Source organism: Canis aureus, chromosome 21, assembly GCF_053574225.1.
Source record: "Canis aureus isolate CA01 chromosome 21, VMU_Caureus_v.1.0, whole genome shotgun sequence".
Lineage (NCBI taxonomy): Eukaryota > Metazoa > Chordata > Mammalia > Carnivora > Canidae > Canis > Canis aureus.
In genome coordinates this window covers 33062406-33083776 of record NC_135631.1, presented here as the reverse complement: position 1 = coordinate 33083776, position 21371 = coordinate 33062406, and positions in this window count along the sequence as shown.

Here is a 21371-nt window from a genome sequence, read left to right as displayed (position 1 = left end):
ATTCTCTTATTTTCAAAATTATTTCACTTGCCATCATCCTACCATCTTAGCAATGATGGAAGCATGTTGGAATAGCAGTGCATCTTCTCTATGTTGTGGCCATCTGTCTGGTTACATAGTTTCTAGAAATATTTCTCTATAAATTAGAGGTTACTCGTGTAAGTTGTTATAGTACTTAAAAATTTTTAATAAGGTATGGAAGAATTTTAATCTTTTTTATTATAAAGACTAATGCAACATTTTATGTTAACAGAAATCATGTTATCTTGGAGGGATGAGGGAGTGGAATTGTTACCTCCAGATATACTCAAATTTGAGAAGCCTTAGAGCTCACCTTCCCAAAATAAGACCTTCCCAACCCATTGAAATATTACCATTATGTCATTTCTTTTTTTTTTAATTTTTATTTATTTATGATAGTCACAGAGAGAGAGAGAGAGAGAGAGGCAGAGACATAGGCAGAGGGAGAAGCAGGCTCCATGCACCGGGAGCCTGATGTGGGATTCGATCCTGGGTCTCCAGGATCTCGCCCTGGGCCAAAGGCAGGCGCCAAACCGCTGCACCACCTAGGGATCCCCATTATGTCATTTCTATTATGTGTTCAAAAACCTGTACGATAAAATCTGCATGTTACTTTTGAGGTTTAAGATAATTGACTCAAAAGTTATTTTACATTATCTAATCAAAATACAGAAAAATCATGGAGAGAATAAGCATTGATCAGACATGGTTGCTGGACAACATGAGAAGAAAAAGATACTGAGGAATCAGATCAGCCTAAGAGAGATGGGTTCAGGGGAGATGACAAAGGGACAGTATGCTGGAACTTTGCCTCTATTAGTGGAAATACTCATTTAGGAAAAGAAAAGAAAGACAACTTTTCCACTTTAACAATTATCCACAGACCAACACTTAGTAGTATGCTTTTGATGAAAATATCCTTTTCATTACATAATTAAGACCTTGTTTCTATTTTTTATTTTCTGAAAAAAGAAAAACAATTATATAATATCTACCATAGTAGAAGTATAAGTAGAAATTCAATAATTTGTATTTCTGGGACAATGTAAGTGTTTTTTTTTTTTTTTTAATCCAGGAAAAAATACTTTTCTAAGCAAGAAGAACACCATACAGGTTTAATTTTATGAATCAGGAATGCAGTGTAAAGGCCAAGAAACTTCTATAAACTATGTATAAAAATGTTATTTCAGAGTTATTATTATATTATCTTCAAAAAAAAAGGTTTAAGATGGGCAAGAAAATACATATTTCAGATGGGAGGAGTTCCTTGTGCCTAAATAAGATACTTAGAACATATATTTATCTATACTATTGTATCATATTCCAAAACTATTGTATTGCCATTCTTTAGAAGACATCCTAACTTAATAAGTGAAAAATTTATATCTAGCTTTTAAACAAATCTATTATATCTCCATCAGGGTCAATTGTTCAAGAAAAGACTTGTTTACTGATGCAGGAAAACGTGCACACTTATACAGACACATTTACTGTGTATGTTAACCCTTAAGAATAGCAGTGATGATGATGATGATGATGATGATGATGATGATGATGGAGATGGAGTAGAGATTGTTCTACACAGTCTCCATGTGTTTACTCATCATACAAACTTTGAGATAGGTTATATTACACTCATTTTAGAGGTAAAGAATGCAAGACAGAGGGATGTCAAGTAACTTGCTAAAGACTGCCTACTGAGTAAGACCCTAAACTGATGTCCACATGTGCTACGAATGCACGGTAAAGGCACCAACATGGTTAGATGCCTCAGAGAGTCTATTTTCAAAAAATATCTCAAAATTGTTGATTGGTTCTTCATACTAGCTCCGAGATGGAGTGGTAAAAGTCAGAGTTTAGTTGGCATGAACTGGAAGCCAGAAAGTGAAGATGTTTATTTCAATAAAGTGACAGATAATAGTAAATTTTATTGATTGCTAAGGGTATCAATCCCTGCTGGGAAAGAAGTGGGGAATGGCATAGGGAGTAAGACCTTTCTTAAACTTAAAAGATAAGTAGGAACTTTCTAAAAGATGAAAGGCTGGAGGCAGGGGCAAAGAAATGAGATGAGTGAAGAAGGCAGGAGGAGGTTCAGAGTAGAAGGGGAAGTGGGAGGGATGAGGCTGGGGATTTAGGAAAAGGTAAGATTAAGGAGGCCTTGGATGATGTGCCAAAAACTTCAGCTTTATCCCTCTTGAAATGGGAGGCTTTTGATGAGCTGAAGCAGAGGTACAATATGTTTGTATTTGTGTTTGACATAAGTCACTTTGGCAGCTTTGAGGAGATAACATTTATGGAGGGGAAATTTGAGATTAGAGGATTGCTGCAATGATCCAGACAAAAAGAGTATATGATTTTTAGGAGATTGGCAATATATAGTGATTGGGAAAAGGGAACATATGTATAAACATGGAAGAGGTCAAATCAGTGGGTCTTGGTCATTATTTGGAGATTAGTAAATAAGGAGGAGTCATCGCCTGGTTTTCTTGCCTGGTTTGTGGAGTGCTTGTTGGAACCAAAAATAAGATAGAAAACACAGCAGTAAATACAAAAATGTTACATTAAATTCTGGACAAGTTGAATATGAAGTTCCTGTAGGAGATTCCACAGAGACGTAAGGCAGAAAATGGGATGTGTGAGAATAGGTCAGGCAGTGATGCGCTAGAGAGTGTTGTTTGGCAGTAACCAGCCTATGGATTCCAGTTAAAACCTCAGATTAGAGTTGTGAGACTGGATGTGAATATTCAGCAAGAGAAAATTCAAGAACAGAAGTTGGCTGAGGAAATAAATCAAGAGAACAGTAACACTTCACTGTCTGGCAGGGGAAAAAAGAGCCGGGGAGGAATAAAGAAACGATAAACCCGAGATCTAGTGTACAAGATCCAAAGGAGGAGAGAAAATATCAAGAAGGGAGCAGTGTCTCACTTTAAAGACAAACTCTAAGCACTAGACCCTTCGGTCTGGCAATCAGGGGAGTAACTGGTGTGCTTCATGGTGCCATCACTCTGTGGACACAGATGCCAGGTGGTGGTTGCTTGAAAAGGGAGCACAAAGCTGAGGCTCCCTTGAACTCCACATTCCTCGAGCAATTGTCACCTTGATCCTACTCTGTACATGCCTCTCTGGTTTCTGTGCTGGGAGGCTCAGGACCCCTCCTCTCCTCTCACTGTTCTCAGAAGTTTGACAACCTAAGCTTTGGAACTTGATATCCAAGCTAACTTCAAGTTGTATATGTAAAATTTCTTTTTTTTTTTTTAAGATTTTTTTTATTTATTTGAGAGAGAGGGATGGAATGAGTGGGATGGGAGGGGCAGAGGGAGAGGGAGAAGCAGGTTTCTCACTGAGGGGAGTCCGATGTGGGACGCCATCCCAGGATCCTGGGATCATGACCTTAAGCCAAAGGCAGCCACTTAACTGACTGAGCCACCCAGGGGCCCCTGTAATATACTAATTTCTTATCACTTTGTACTAAACTACAATATTCTCATAAATAATATCTAATACAAAATTATATATAGAATCATGCTCTGTAATTTCCACCATCAGGAGAGCAAAATATTAGTCTATGTTCTTAATTGTTGGCTTGTTGATTAATACACAAAGCATAAGGAAATTACAAAATAATTTTCATCATTTATTTACAAAAGACGGATTGTGATTTTTGTTTCTGCTCTTTTAAAATTACGAATAGATTGATTATGTCAGGTTCTACAATTTGTATTGTCTTAGAAATAACCAAATCTCTGCAGTTGCCATTATTTCACTCAATAATTGTCCAACTTGATTTTATGATCCGAGGAGGTGATTATTATTTACATGCTAACATTATGAACATTTAAAAGGAAGAAACCAAAATGTTTCAAAGATGATTTATCTTTATAGTTCCTATTGGGAAAACTTCCAGCATGAAATTTAGCCTTCTTGGGTCCTTAAAGTAGCAATGGAGACTGAGAGAAAGCCCAGGGGTATGCAAGCCTTGGCACTTTTTACTTAGTAAGAGCTGGACGTATGTATCATTAATTTCCTTTTTAAGACCTCAAGCACATGCAGCTCCTAGCCATCATTTTAAATAACTAGCAAACCCAAGACAGGCAGATATATCTTCAAGGAAAAAGGAAAAATAGAACACCAAGGTGGTTATGTTAGCCTGGATTTCTTCATAATTGGTGAAAAATTTAGAAACTATAAATAATTATTTCATAGCTTTATTCTTCTGTAAACATTTTGGGGTCATCATCAAGAACAGCAAAGTACTGACTTACACTACACATCTTTGTGTACCAAACGCTATTCTATTACTGTGAAATTATTTAATATTGTACAATTATTTAATATTGCCACATTATAAGCCATTGGACTAAGGAATCGTATTCCTTCCAAAGTTTTTTTTTTTTTTTTTTTTTTTTCAGTCAGTGGAACGTTGTGACGTGCTCCTCTGTGCATTTTAAATAGATTTGGTGAGGATATTTGCCTGTTTGCATATTTTCTCAAGGAAAAATTAAATTGATCTTTGCTGCCAAATTATTTAAAATTCTAGCATAGCGTGAGGGAGTGGCTGTATTTATAAAACCTCAAGGAGTTAAGAGTTATAGGAAATCATACTTTTTGCCACAATTCTGACTCTATTGCTATTTTCTGGATTTTGAATTTCTGGAAGTTTGACACAGCCACAATCATGAGAAATGGGGGGTGGGGAGGACTTGTTTGTGGAAGTATCTGTGAGCAGCGTGGTCACCAAGTTCCCATCTGATTCACAGAGGGAAGAAGGCTGGGTAGGAGGAGCAGGTGTGGAGGTGGGCTCCTGGGGTGGAATCCTGGCGGAGGTTCCGGGCTGATAAGGTCCAGGGCGGTGGGAATCTTCTCCTTGGTGTCAACAGCTGTGCCCTGTGAGGCAGGCTTGACAAGCCCCCTCCTCGGGAGGAATGGATGGAATGTGGAAGCTCCACTTTACCTAGGGCTGTGAAGCCACGGGAGCTCTTTACCATTTCCAAGTCACAGTCAGTAGAAGGGATTTTCAGGCTCATCCCCCGTAAATCAAAGTGAAGACTGTACTATCACAACCTCAGTGATCACATTATCTTGGCCTGATTTCCACATATTTCTAAAAGTAAATCCAAACAAACAACAAATTAAGGAGTAGGGGAGGCGGTAAAAGAACATGTTATCTAAAAGCCTATCTATAGATTTGGCACAGGCCAGATCCTTGACTCAGAAGGTGCTGTTGCACAAAACCGTGGTGTAATCTGAAATGCCATAAACAATTGAAGCATGTGTGACATTTACTTAATTGTTTGGAATGAAGAAAGCAAACAAAAGCATTACAGAAACACAGGATTGGCACACACTGGGTACTTAGCAATAATATGCTGCATAACTTGGGAGGTAATTTCACCTACTGGGTTTCAGTTTCTCCAGCTGAAAAATAAAGAATTTGGACTAGAAATTTAAAATCCTATTATCTCAAGTTGCTGATATTTTTAAAATTATAAGGTGTTGTTGGTCTTTTTAAAAATATTATAAGCATTGCATGATTTACAAGTACTCATCTTATTTTGGTTTTACCAAATATAAAATCATTCATGCTCAATAAAAACAAAGAAATCAGAGAACTATTAAAAACTTAAGGAAATCTATAAATTCATCACTGAGAAAACTACAATAATCTTGTATGTGGTAGAAAGTAGAAACTTTAGATATAGAAATATGGGCATATAATAAATGGGATTATACTACTCTATTATCCATTTTTTGTCTTAAAATATACTGTGGATTTTTTAAAAAGATTTTATTTATTTGAGAGAGAAAAAAAAAACCGCGAGCAGGAGCAGAGGGAGGGGCACATTAGAAACCAGGCTCCTGAGGCCCCGGGGGGCTCAGTGATTTAGCGTCTGCTCAGGGCATGACCCCGGGTCCTGGGATCGAGTCCTGCCTCGGGCTCCCCGTAGGGACCTTGCTTCTCCCTCTGCCAGGGCCTCTGCCTCTCTCTCTCTCTCTCTCTGTGTGTGTTTCTCATGAATAAATAAAATCTTTTTTAAAAAAAGAAAGCAAGAAAAAAGAAAGCAAGCAAGAAACAGACTCCCCGCAGAGCAGGAGGCACAGAGGCCAGACCTGGCTCAACCCCGGTGGGATCCTTGACCCAGTGGAAGGCGGATGCTTAACCCGCTGAGCCACGCAGGTGCCGCTGGACTGCGGGTATTTTCAAGGACTGTATTAGTTTCCTGATTTTTAGGGCTGTATATTTTACTGCATGTACATTTGTATGTGTATATATATCATCAGGTAAGAAATCATCTTAATGTTGACACACAGTATGTAGTAAATAATTTCTTTAAATAAAGGGGTGGGGACAGCCCGGGTGGCTCAGCGGCTTAGCCCCTGCCTTCGGCCCAGGGCCTGATCCTGGAGTCCCGGGATCGAGTCTCACGTCGGGCTCCCTGCATGGAGCCTGCTTCTCCCTCCTCCTGTGTCTCTGCCTCTCTCTCTCTCTCTCTCTCTGTGTGTCTCTCATGAATAAACAAATAAAATCTTTAAAAAAATTTTAAAAAATAATTTCAACAACATAATCTACTGATGAACATTTAAATTGCCTCTTCCTGCTATAGTTTATAATGTTTCAGTAGACATATTTATACACTTCTCTGAATATTTCCTGAAGGTAAATTCCAAGGAGTAGGATTGCTATATCAAAGGCAACACAAGCACCTGTTTTAATTTGACGGTTTTTAATTAAAAAAAATTGTAATTTTGTAAAATGTAAAAAAAAAAATCATGATTCATCATAAATTTAGTAAACATTTTGTTGAATTTTCAGTAAGTGATTTTTTTTTCCTATGGATATATCTTTTAACATTGCTGAGATTAAATACATTTGCAAGAATATATTTTGGAAGTAACAATGTTTCCCACCCTGTTGACCGGTTTTGAGAATGAAACAGGTGCTAAAACCTAGACTGTAATTCCTGTGCTGGGGGCTTCCGGGGCCACTAGCAGGGAGACAGGCGGAGCCGGCCCAGTGCCCTGGGTGACAGTACTGAGCTGCCGGTTGCTGCCAATCGGAGCCAGTATGATTTCGGTTCTCCCTCTTTTTTCACCTGATGTGATGAATGATCCTGGAGAATTTTAATAGTCTAAAGCTATCGAATCAATCAAATTACTTTATAATTGTAATTGGCATCAACTTAGAAATGTCTCCTTCTATACAAATGAGAAAAACAACTATAGTTGGCCCTTGAAAACCCCGGGGGAGGTGCTGACCCCCCTTGAGGTAGAAAAATCCAAGTATAACTTTTGACTACCAGAAACTTAATTACTAACAGCCCACTGTTGAGTGTTACAGATAATATAAACAGTCAATTAATATATATTTGCATGTCATGTATTATATACTACATTCTATACTATATACTGTTTATCAGAAGAAAAAAAATCCGTATACAAGTAGACCCATGCAGTTCAAATCAGTGTTGTTCCAAGTTCAACCATATTTTAAGATGGCCTTTTATCAGACACCATGCCCTATTCCTTAAATGCATTTTCATTTACCCACAAGAAGAAAGGAAAACAGAGCACAGGAATTGAGGTTCTATCATGCCTATGTAAAGATGAAGAAAATGAAGCATAGGATTGTTTAGGCACCCAAGGTTAAAAAGAAAGAAGCTAGTAAATAGAGGACTAAAATTAAATCATTGTGCTTTAGTAAGTTTACTGAACATCCCAAATTCATTTCAATACAAATATCACGGCAGCTCACCACCTATACAGCACAGGAGGGAAGACCATGACATTCCTGTACCTCTCCTAATACTTGTCCAACCTGAAAACAAGTTTAGGGTTGGTTCTGATCCTTACCCTTTCTCCTTTGAAAACTGGAATAGGTGAGTTGCTCTAACTTACTACTTTTCTCCCACTCCAGCTCCCTGCTTTCTTAAATAAAATAAAATAACATTACCTATCTCACTCTTATGTATTCATTTAAGTGAAAGGGTGTTTTTTTTGGGGGGGGAGCGGGGGAGGGGAGTCAATAATTACTTAACAGAGGAGCCCTTTCCCCTACAAGCCCAAAGTATATACCAAGATTATTAATGATCAGTAAGATATGTTTTCCTTAAATTTGATGAGAGATTATTATATAAAGAAGGTTGTACAAGGATCCTCTGCTTTTTGAAAGTTTGCATTACACCACTTCACTTTTATGAAAGACCTACATTAGCACCTGCTTTCACTAGCTGCAAGAAATCTGAAGAGGATTTTCACTTTTGGGAAAAAAGAAGAAAAGCAAAAATTGCATTCAGTGTTTATTTTGCAGTCACACATTATAGAGGTAGTGTGCACCCCAAGCAGTGAGAATGGCGCCACCAAGCCCCTTTCTCAGGAACTACTGTCAGCATCCAACGTCCTTAGCTTTCAACAGTGTCTGCGAGCATCTGTGCTTTATCTGTATATATTTTGTGCATCCATTAGCAAGGAGTACCCTAATGTATCAGAAAAGCCCAAGAGAGGTTATTTAGGGTCTGGGAACTTGAATTTTTTCCATTTAAATTAATGATAATTGCTTCTTTGCTTTATGCCATTTCAGCTTACAAAAAATTTCATAGGAGTGCTCTTGGGTAGCGAGGGAAACCTGTACTTTTTGTTTTATAAAAGATGCACATATATTAAATATCTTCCATCGTGTAAATCTTAATATTTTATGGAGCCAGTATATTCTCTCTGAGACACCTGGGTTATTTTTCCCTCCTTAAATAGTTGAAAGAAATGGAATCACAGAAATAGATTATGTGACTTCTCCAAGGTTATTTAGCAAACCAGCTGCAGAACTGCAGAGTTTAGTTCAAACTAGCTAAAAGTAAAACAAGGGAGTACTTTAAAAATACAAAGCTCTGGAAGCTTTAGAATAATCAGCGATGTAGACTAAAACTACTTGGTATATGCTAAACAATCAAAGAGGTTGCTTTATTTTTAATCAAAGGCAGATACTCTGAAAGCATGTAGAGTTTTTAATCACAAAATATCCTCAGATAAATAAGATTCACACAGGGATTAAATCTATTCAGTCCTGTTCAAAGTTATGGAGCAAGTATAATAGAGAAAGGCTTTTAGAAATCTACTTGAGCAAGCCATTTTGATCTTTTTATCTTGATTGCTCTTTATCTCGTGATAGTTTACTTCTCAGCTTTAGTGTTGGGTTAAAAAAAAAAAAAGAAAAAGAAAAGAAAAGTTGGTCAGCCATTACTTTGTGCTTGCCTGCTTGTTGTAATGATTCTGTGTTTGTAATATTCATTCCAAAGTGTATTGTGTATGCTCTTTGTTTAAATTGTTAGTTCCAGAAATATTTAAGAAGCTTTCTCTACCTAAAATAAACATTTTGAAGAACCATTCAGGAGTAAGAGAGATGATGAGTGGTATGTTTTATGTTAAGCATAACTGTGGCTCAAAGGATGAAATCTTTGCTATGCTGTAAAAATAGTCTTGATTCCTCTTCATTAAAGCAAATAATTTGGTTGCCTGAAAGTCTAAGATACTGATATCATCCAAACAGAAATCCAAGGGCTGAAATATGCATGGCATTTGTTATTTGAATTCCTCCACCTTTCCATGCTAGAGTGCTGACTGGAAGGTAAATTGTGAAATGCACTCAAATGCAAACCTTCAATAAAATCAGGGCATCAGTTGATGCATTTCCAAGCTCATATGATATTAACAAAATCTTACTGAAATTTTTATGACTTTTTTTAGCATAAAAAGAAATCAGTCTTACTGTGAATACCCACCCAACTCATGTAATGGATGCTTCCATAAAAGCCTGATCCCTTAATATGACACTTTATATTTGAAACATCTTTGAGTAAGAGAAAAAAAATCAAAATATGCTATATATTAAAATGCCTGAGATCAAGAATACATTTAATCTAAATCATGCTTAAATAAAGAAAAATCTCTCCCTCTCTCTTACAAACAGTTGATATAATTATCTTAAATAAGCCCTAATTCATTTTAGAGCAATCTAGCCTAAAATTCAAATCTTCTTTACTCTTATTCTGTGACAGTGTTCATTATGGAATCCTAGAAATATAAATAACTTGTTAAAAGTCTGTAAATGAAAAAAAAAAAGTCTGTAAATGGACTTTCTCAAGAAAACTGGTAGTTCTATGACTGTTGAGAACCAGATTTATGGAATATATATTTACATGTGTGTGCATATGTGTGTTCTAGAGACAATTCAGTTGCATATTTGGCAGATTCTGCTCCTCTTCAAAATAGATCAAAAAAGTTCAGAGAATGGTAGCAGGTATAAAAGAAGTCCTCCTAGAGGACTTTGAAATTGAATTGAAATTGAATATGAAAATTAGTAGAGAATAAGTTTTTCAAGTAAAAATGGGGGAGTAAATTATTTTAGGTCAAATGAAAGCAGTGGAAGTAGGTGTGGAATTTGGAAAGCTTATAGAACTTTCTAGTTGATGACATTTAGAATCTTAGTATTTTTTTTTTTCATATCGACCTTAGGCTCTCCCCTCCCCCCAAAAAAACTACTTGACCATGTGAAAATAAAGGAAACCTCATTTAAAATGGACTCAAATCCCTGAAGGGTGAGCTCTCATGAATGAACCAGTTATTGAAGCCTGTGCCACCAGCAGAAAGAAAGAAGATAAGAATTATGTTGACAAGGGAGGATATTTTTCACATAGGAATTTCATCTGCTTTCAACAAAAAGATTTCTCCCTGCTCCAGGAATGACACACTAACCACTGCTCGAAGCCAATGAGAAGCCAGCAGAATCACAATTCCTCGTTCTTCTCCAGTAAACTTTTGCTCAAAACAATCCTCCCAAATTTCTTCCTTTCCTGTATAAAACAAGTCCCTCTCCTTCGTTCTCCAAACTTGCCTATCACTCATTTGCTTGCCCCAAATTGCAATTCCTCTGCCATTTCCAAATAAGCTCACTTTGCTAGTAAAGTAACTATTTTTAAGGTTGACAACAGATCCATGTACTGAGTAGTTTAAATCCAAACAAATTATTTTAGTTCACATGGTATGCAACAAATTCTACTGTATTTTTTTTTTTTTGAATATTTAAAACACCTGGCAGTGCCTTTGAGAGTTTATTACGGTGCCCCATGGTACTTTGGTTCAAAGTTTAGGAATCATGATTATAATGTATTTGGTTATAGTGTATTCAGGAAATGGCAAAGAAGCTTTCTTACATTGTGAGCTACATGTAAGACTAAAATCCTAATAAAAGCAGGGCCAACATGGTACAGTCTATCTATAGAGTAGCATGGGAGTAAATCCAGAAATAAAAGGGAATAAAAATTTTTCCAGTATCTAATTCAATTTTCCAAACAAAGATGAAGATATTAAGTTCATTACAAAGAGCCAGGCTTCTGTAGTCCCCATCCTCCTCCCCTTTTTTCTTAATCTTTTATGCTAAATCCTTCTTTACTCTCTCTAAACTCTACTCTATCTCCACCATTCTCCACATTCTGAATTGCAAAAAATCCTGGAATTGGTTGACAAAGCCATAGAAAAGGGAAGAGGAATAGCAGAATCATTACAAATAAAAATTACAGTCTTGGGGATCCCTGGGTGGCTCAGTGGTTTGGCGCCTGCCTTCGGCCCAGGGCATAATCCTGGAGACCTGGGATCAAGTCCCATATGAAGGTCCCTGCATGTGTCTCTGCCTCTCTCTCTCTCTCTTTTTCTCTGTGTGTGTGTGTGTCTCTCATGAATAAATGAATAGAATCTTAAAAAAAGAATTACAGGGATCCCTGGGTGGTGCAGCGGTTTGGCGCCTGACCTTTGGCCCAGGGCGGGATCCGGGAGATCCTGGATCGAATCCCGCGTCGGGCTCCCGGTGCATGGAGCCTGCTTCTCCCTCTGCCTGTGTCTCTGCTTCTCTCTCTCTCTCTGTGTGTGACTATCATAGATAAATAAAAATTAAAAAAAAAAAAAAGAATTACAGTCTTGTTACTGCAGAAGTGGATAAAATAGTGGTTATTGTGTACCTGTTAATAAATGCTGTCCCAGTCACATAGCCCCCATCCAGTAGAGGGCTCCATTTTTATTTACCCGATCTAGAGACTTTTTCTATATATAGTGTAATCCCATCCCCTTTCCCCATATTTAATGGGTTGCCTCTGGAAGTTCTTACTTACTCTAAAAAATTTCCTTCTTACAAATCTAATTGCAAAGGAATGTGGGGTAGAAAGAACCAGAATTTGCCACCCCAAATTATGCCTCTTTGGTATAAGGATTATTTTAGGCTTGTTATTTTTAATAAACTGCAGACAGAAGAAGCTCTAAAAATCCTAAAACACCAATTAAGAAGGGCCAAAGTTACTCTTTTGCTAGAGACATTAACATTTATAAGGGAAACCTCCATTTGTAAGAGTGTCTCTCTATACAGGAGAAGGATGACCAAATCTCTAGAAACTCTTATCAATGGAGAAGGCATAGTCTTAAATCTATATAACAACCATACCCTTGTTTACTGTGCTTTTCCTAGTAATCTCCTTTAGCTGGCCTTCACCTATCCCCCAGCATCTTTCTTCTTTAGCTGGAGATAATACTTTAGGTCATGGCTTGAGCCATTTCAATGAGTTACTCAACTGTGTATACAGGGTGGATACATGTTATTAGACTTGTTTTTCTCTAGTTAATCTGTCTTCTACTATTGGGGTGTGAGAGCAAGGCTGGGGGCTCTCAGCCAAGAATCTAGAAGGGTGGAGGGAAAATTCTTCTTCTTCCCTACAGGGGCTTCCTGCAAGACACATTCCTCAGGGTTAGAGTTCAAATATCATTTTTATCCACTATCATCTTAGATGAATGAGAAGAATCGTGTATATTATTCTGAGTTCTTTTCCTCATAAGGGCAGATTTCCATGAGAAATTCCTCGAGGTCACAAGTAAGGAAATGCTAAGCCCACTTAAAGTTTTCAGCTATCTAGAAATAAACATTGGATTTGGCCAACACTAATAACTGGAGAGTACCAGAACACAAGAGCACAACAGGTAAGAGCAGCCCACATGGTACCCTCTTCATCACACTGGAATCAAACTGAGTGGGAAAAGCCTCCTACTTTAGCTCTTGATTTTCTTGGAGTGTGGTGGGAAGAGGGAGGATGAGAGTTCTCTTGAACAGTAATGGAAAATATTCTGGGAGTATTCTGTAACTCACAATGGGAAGTAGATTTCAGAGGCTATTCAGGCTGGTGGTTAGAAGGAAGACCTTGAATATGAGGCCAAAGAGATTCCCGCAAATAATAACAAAGCTTTAATGGTCACTATTCTTTTTTGAGAAAGTGAAGAAATCAGAGATTTACTTCAGGATGAAATGCATAAGATGGAATAAAATGTGTGGTAGGCTTGAGTTAGAGCCAACAGCTAGGATTAATAATATACAGCCAGGCATTGAGTAACTTGGCTTGAACTGGCTAGTGCAGTGACAAAATAAAGGGGGAAAATCGAAACTAATGAAAGCCTGTGCAGTTAGATAAACTTAAAAGAACATGGTGACTTGCACAGAGCAAGTGGGCACTTGGAGAAAGGAGTAACTTTAGTTTCACAATGTTAAGTATCAGTGGTGAACAATAAAAAATTGCTACTAAAAAATATCCAGGGGAATCTGGAAGATTAAACCTAGTCCTAGCCTGAGGACACTGCTTCCCCCAGGGCTCACAAATACTCCTCAGGCTGCTGGGCCCTTACTTATCCCAACGGATCTTAACTGCCACTTCCTGACCACAGTACATCCCTCCTTCCTACAGTCCTCAGCTTTGAATCTCACGTCATCACATCGTATCACCAATTTCTCCTTCTTGCCATAGCCCCTGGGTCATAACCTCTCCAATAATGAAGATTTTAGCTTTTGGTTTACTGGTCCCTCTCTTACATTATTCCTCTTGCCATAATTCCGGTTGACTTCAGTAGATTTAATAACATTTACCCTTCATACAAGGTTTTTTACTACATGCCAGGCACTGTTTTATGTGCTTTACATATATTAACTCTTCTAAGTCTCATAACAACCTCATGAATTAGAAAAATATAATCATCACCCCCATTACACGGATAGGGAACTGAGGCGCAGTTAAACCGAGTAAATTAGACAGCGAGAAGTCTACTTGATCTGCGTTCTGGCAGTAAAGTTCTGAAGTCCGTGCTCTTATTCACTCTGACATATTAGTGGGTAGATGATTTGTCAGTTCTTGATCTTCTCTCCTCCAAAAATTCTTTGGACCCTACTGCAGCTGCTCACTCCTCTGGGCATACCTTAGACACTTTTCACAATTTTAAATATCCTTAATCTCACTTTCAAATATTTCTCACTCCAACTGTCAACTCCCAACATTCTAGCTCCAAATTAGAACCAAATAAAACAATCTTTTGACCCTACTCTGACATAGCATTTGTTAATCCTACCAGCTTTTTATTATTCCTTACTCCATCACGTCTTAATTTCTTCATCTTACAGCTTGAATTTCAGACTCAATCCTTATCACTCTTTGGCATGCACACTCAATTCTCTTGGCTCCTTCTTTTCCATATATTTGCTCAGCCAAACTAAAATCTTGGTTTAATTCTACCCATGATCTAATCCTAGCCAATATCCACATGGTTGAACAAAGTTAGGGAAAAAAATCCCATACAACCAGACTTCCAGTTTTCATGTTAAGCTCCTACCAAGAAACCTGAAAGCTATCTGATGATCATGTTATATCTTCCCAGAACATTCACTCTCCTAGTCTCCTGGACCAGCAGTGACTTTGCAAAGACTGGCCCCCAGTCTCCTATAAATACCCATGACCTTTTCAGGGGGTCTGTGAAATCAAAACTATTTTCATACTAACACTTACATGTTGTTTGCCTGTTTCACTGTGTTGACACTAGCTGCAAAGGCACAAAAGCAACAGAGGGGAAAATTTGTTGGTGTCTTAGCACAGTCCAGGTACTGGCACCAACTAAAGTAGAAGCCACAAACAAGCACTTGTGGTCCAGAAAAAAAAAAGTCAGTTTCATTTATGAATGTCCTAGAGAAAGCAGTAAAAATATTAATATCAAATTTTAACCCTTCAAGAATGTCTTTTAATATTCTGTGACACATAAAGCATTTCTGCTGCACACTGAAGTACAAAAGTTATCTCTAGAAAAACGATTTGTGCTTTTTTCATGAAATAACATTTTTATTTGAAAGAACAACTGACAGACATATTATTGCAATTCCTAACTGGGTATTTGGCAGACATTTTTCCACAAATGAAGAAAGTGAGTCATTTCAAGGAAAATAACTAACACAATTTTTTTGCCAGTGATAAATTTTAAGCTTTCAAATGAAAATGATGATTATGGACAATTTGTTTACCACCTTGTGTATCCTAATACTTAAGTGTTTTTTTTTTTTTAATGAAATGGGTATGATATAAATGAATATGATATTTTAAAATATTATATAATAAAATATATGAACATGTGGAATATTTACATAACTCAGAGAGCTGTTATTTACCCAATGACCAAAACATGATGTTATAAAATCATGCATGAATAAAAAGCACAATTGAAGTGCAAGACGGGGTGCCTGGGTGCCTCAGTCAGTCAAGCATCTGCTTCAGGCTCAGGTCACGATCTTAGGGTTCCAAGATCAAGCCCTGCCTTGGGGTCCCTGCTCAACAGGGAGCCTGCTTCTCCGTTCCCCTCTCCCTCTGTACTCTCTCTCTCTCTCAAATAAATAAATAAAATCTTAAAAAAAAAAAACCCAAAGTGCGAAACAGACCAATGAACTTCATTGCAACAGTGCAAAATTTTTATTGATATGGATTCAGATTTCTTATTGCAGTTAACCTTTAAAGAGTCCGGTTTATTGAGCTGTGGTACAGCGACAAAGAAGGATATCTATCATTATCTAAAAATAAAGTGATTTTTCCCTTTCCCAAGCACATACCTATGGGAGGCCAAACAACCAAATACAACGGCTCCTGACCCCTTTCTCTCCCCTTCCTCTCTATAACATACTGAGAGCTCAGCAAATCACACGCTACCATTTTTTTTTTTTTTTTTTTGCAGGTACTCCTCTCCCACCTCCCCAGTCTATTTTATGTTTGCACTTTTAAAAAATTATTTGCACCTGTTAGTGCAGTGTCTCTTCACTTTACATGGCCTTGGTCTCTCTGGTTCAGCTCTTTCTCTTCTCAGTCTCCACAGAGATACCAGAGTGATCTTATAAAATATACAAATCAGATGATGTCATGCTTCCCCCTTTAACCCTTCAATGTTCCCCAACTCAGTTATTCTAAAGCTCCAGTTTTTAGCACGGTCCAGATGTTACAAACACAGGGTCGTTGTTAACCTTCTAACTTCTGATTTCCCCTTTGCTCATCATACAGCATGTGCACTGACATTCTTACTTTTTTTGAACATGTGTAGGCAGCCTTTTGCTTTGGCATCTTGTGTTTGCTCTATCCTCTGCCTGCAGTGCCTCTCCTCCATATTTCCACTCTTTCGGGTGTCTTCACTCAGATACAACCTCAGCAAGAATGTATATGACTACCCCTTTTGAAATTGTAACTTTCTATCTTATCATTTACTATTCTCCTTCACAGATCTGTTTCTTCCTATAGCATTTACTGACACCTACTGTACTCTACCCTCGATTTTTACCTTTTATTATAAGTTTCACTATTCTAGAACGCAAGCCCCTTGATGGTAAGGATTTTATAATTATTTTGTACACTGCTCTAACCCATTACCTAGAATAGAGCCTGGCAATAAATGGGACTTGATAACTTCGTATTAGTTGGATGAACTGAATGAATGAGTGTCTATAGTATAAAGGCACTGTGCCAGACTCTGGAGATGGTAAGGATGAAGAAGACGTATATTCTAACTAAAGACTTTAAGCAGAGTGGGGAAAGAGAAGATACAGAGCAAGTATCTGTAGGGGAATAATTAGATTACGCTGGTTTACTCATGTGACTTTATTTGTTGGTCAGTGTTTCTCGAAACACTTGAAATCTATAATGCTCTCCTAAATTATATCCAGTTCAACACAATGTGTTTATCATGCGGAACTCTATAACTGTATTGCCAAGAACACGTACAATCATGTCTTATCTGTAGAGTCCTGTTGCTGTACAGAATATAGAAATTATTTTCAATAGAGTCATTTATAGAAGAGTGAATGGATATTAGCATTATTTCAATTAGACCTTTAATGATATAAAGCAGCTATCTGAGGCAGAAAATGAAGAACAGAACCTCCAGCATCCACCAGCCTCGTCTAAATCAGGGAAATGTTCCTATTTTGAAACATAATTTGGTTGACACATTTATTCCTTCTAACACATTACTCAAAATTGTGTGTGAATTATATATGTAAAGCATAAATGATTTGGCTTAAGATTTTAAAATGCCATCTTCTTCTTTTTCTTTCTTTCTTTCTTTTTTTTTTTTTTTTGAATGCAATATGCTAACTGTGGGAACCACACTAGTTATGATGGCATTGTTTGCACTAAAGTTAGGCTGCTTTATAGTAAGGGGCTTGGGGAACTACGTCTGGATGTGACACTAAAAAAAAATCATGTCTTTTACTAAATTCTTCTGTATAATATTAGAAAGACATTGCTGAATAGTGAAATGGCTACAGATCAATCCAGGCAAAGTGATGCTAGAGAGTGTCGGATGAACAAAATAAACTGGAAGATTTTCATTCTTGGCTAAAAGTCTACAGAGAATGAAAAACAAATTTTAAGAAAGTTATTAGTGACTGTCTATTTCTTTTCATTCACATTACCTAATTTAGGATGTGAAAATTTTTATTATTTTTATACTTTAATCCTCGTTTTATTCAGTATTTTAACTGGATAGTTTCTTTACCAGTTCTCATTTCTGAATCATTTTATTTTTATTTATTTGTTTTTTTAAAAGATTTTATTTATTTATTCATGAGAGACAGAGAGAGAGAGGCAGAGACACAGGCGGAGGAAGAAGCAGGCTCCATGCAGGGAGCCGGACGTGGGACTGGATCCTGGGACTCCAGGATTAGGACCTGAGCCAAAGGCAGACGCTCAACCACTGAGGTACCCTGGTGCCCTTCTGAATCCTTTTAAATTTAAATTTCTAACATATGTAAATGAGTTAAGTATTAAGTTCATTCTTTGCTTTTTGTGCTTTGGAAAAACCATTCTGAATCTTAAATTTAGATGTGTTTTTGGTTTACATTTCTAATCAGAAGGTTTATGTTCTGCTATTGATTATCTTTTACTTCTTTCTAATTACAAATATATCTTCTGTGACATAACAGTTCCAGAAAAAAAAAAAAAAACCAGAAAGTATCTCCTGTTCCATGAAATAGCTTGGACTTTTAGGGAAGGGATAAGAACAAGAATTACCAGTGGGACCACGCATTTCTTCCCATCGAGGATTCTCATCAGGACTGCTGATACTTGGAGCTTGCCATACTGTTACTAAAAATGGAATGATTTTGCCAGATTTTCTCTAATGAGGATATATGCTTGATAATGATTATATATGACTCCAATACTGTAGTAAATAAATAATATAATTCAAAAAGCACAAATTTATATTCAAGTAAATTGGCTACTGCATGGATTTGAACATACCAGGTCCTCAGATTGGACATCTATTCCGACTTCTCTCACACCTTTTTTATCCCTCATTTTAATTTTTTTTCCCACTAAAATCAAAAGGATATTTTTATTAGAAGTACTGGAGTCCCTCACAAAACGCTGGGCTGCTGGGCCGGGAAGCAGAAATGAGCAAACCATCAGTAATCCAGTAGTGCTTGCTTTTTATTTCTTATCTCTGCTTCTCTCTGGGTCTTTTATCCATCCTCCCAGCCGGCTTTCTTGGCCTCTCTATATAGATAACAGACAATGGCAGACCCATGATCCCTGAATTTATATCCCTCAGTTCACGTTACACCCATACAGACTGATTACGTCCAAATTCCTAGGAGAGAACATCTGGAGCACTTGGGGCCAGGGGTTTATTTATGGTCTAGTCCAGCAGAGAGGATCTAATGATAACAGTGTGCCCCTCCCGGGCAAAGCCCTGAGGGAGGCTGTGGGCAAGAGAAGGGCAAGTATCAGGGTATTTGGGGGCCTTTTCCTTGGCTAACTTTCTATGAAACCGATTTTGATGTCATCTTTCTGGCTAAATCTTTCCACCTCTACCACTATTCCTATATCCGGGGATAAATTCACAGAATTTGGTGCCACTAAGTGAGCACTCGTTTGGTGTCTCTTACTCACTGTACAGAAACTCTGTCTTTCAACTTTATATCGCGAAAGCTGTTTTGTATTAGTTGTTCTCCGTGCAGAGTTGTGTCACCATCACCACAACTCCAGGATGTTCTCAGTCCTCCCTAAGAAGCCCTCCGCTCTCCAGCGGGCACTCTCCAGCGCCTCCATCCTCTGAGCCCTGGACAATCACCGGCCTATATCGGATGCGCTCTTGCACCGTCCGCACCTCTGGCTGTTACGAAGATGCGGTTCTCGTGAATGCTCGTGTGTTCTTAGTCCTCTGGGTCCTTGCATAGCTGGAGGTGGAATTGCTGGATCATATGGAAACTTTACGCTTAACTTTTGAGAGGGAAAGTGGGGGGAGGGAGGGGAAGAAGGCGAGAGGGAAACGCACGCCGAGCCCCCGCCGAGCGAGGAGCCACACACCGACCTCAGTCCCAGGGCCCCAAGGTCATGACCCGAGCCGAGGTCAGGTGCTTAACCAGCGGAGCCAGCCGGTGCCTGAGATGGGGAGGAATTGCAGACTCACAGAGCCGCGCCGTTTTGTAGGGGATCTGCAGGGACACTTGTGCAAAGGAAGACACTTTGCCAACAAGCCCGAGGGAGTTACCCTGGATCATGCTTCACTAGACAAATGCAGGCTGGAACCGCAGTGAAGTGATGCTGCCCGTGAACCAGGACGGTCGTGATGCAGAAGACAGGAAACAGCCCCTGTGCGCGACGCTGCGGAGCAGCCGGGTGATCCCTCGGCAGCGCCCTCCCCGGGGCCTGCGCCAGAGCCGAGCCGGGAGCTCGGGGCGGGGCCGCCAGCAGCAGCCTCACCCCGTCCCCGCACCGCCCTGCCCTCGCTCAGCGCCGGCCCAGGCGCAGGGGACACGCAGGCCGGATGGCGCTGGATTCAGGCCCGGCTGCGACCCTCTGCAGCCGCACACCCAGGGAGCAGCGCCCACCGGCCAACTCTGTCGGGGGGGCGGGGAGGAGAGGAGAGGGGGCTCCGCCGCGCCGCTCTCGCCCTGCCTCTACCCCCGCCCTCCCCCGTCCCTCCCCCGTCCCTCCCCCGCTCCCCCCGCCCTCTGCCCGCTCTACCCCCCCATCCCCTAGCCCTCGCCTAGCCTCCCCCGCACCCCCGCCCTCCCCTCGTCCCCCCGCCCCCCCCCGCCCTCCCCCGCCCTCCGCGGTGGTCCCAAGGGCGCGGGCCCTGAAGGCAGGGGGTCCTGCGACCCGGGCGGCGGGTATCGCCTGCTCCAGGGGTCCGCCCGCCCCGAGGCTGTGAGCCGCTGGGCAAATCCTACTGTGTCATGGCTTTTACACTTTTCAAGTAATTTTTAAGCAATAACATCCTTTAATGGTAGAGATAGAGGGACAGAATGGTAGACACATGTAAAGGTTATAGGATAATCTTAAAAAGTGAAATTGTTTTTTTTTTAATTTTATGTATTTATTCATGAGAGACAGAGAGAGAGAGAGAGAGAGAGAGAGAGGCAGAGACACAGGCAGAGGGAGAAGCAGGCTCCATGCAGGGAGCCCGATGGGGGACTCGATCCCGGGACCCTGGGATCACGCCCTGGGCCGAAGGCAGACGCTCAACCGCTGAGCCACCCGGCCATCCCAAAAATGAAATTGTTTTTAAAGAAATAATACCTGCAGATATTATTAATAGATAAGTACAATCTTTAAAAAAAGAAATAATACCTGCATTTGGTTAAAAAACAAATCAAAACAGTAGCAAATAGTGTATTATCCAAATGTCTCTTTGCTCTCCTGATCATCAGACCCCCAAGTCCCCTCCTTAGAAAAACTATTTCCACTTTCTGAAAACTTTTCAGGTTCAGGAGGTTCTAAGTAAAACCCTTTAAAAAGTATATGCCAATGGTAGAGTAATACACAGTCTCCACTGCATCATGCTTTTTAACTTTCATACATACCCACATGAATATTTATTTTCAAATGTGGAAAACACAAGATTCGCAATACTTATAAACTGTAAAAGTAATTGCAAACAAGACACCAGATTTGACTACATTAAAAACTATGTATGATGGGAAAAGATGCAGATATTTTAGAAGTCAACAAAACATTTGTGGCAATATGTTT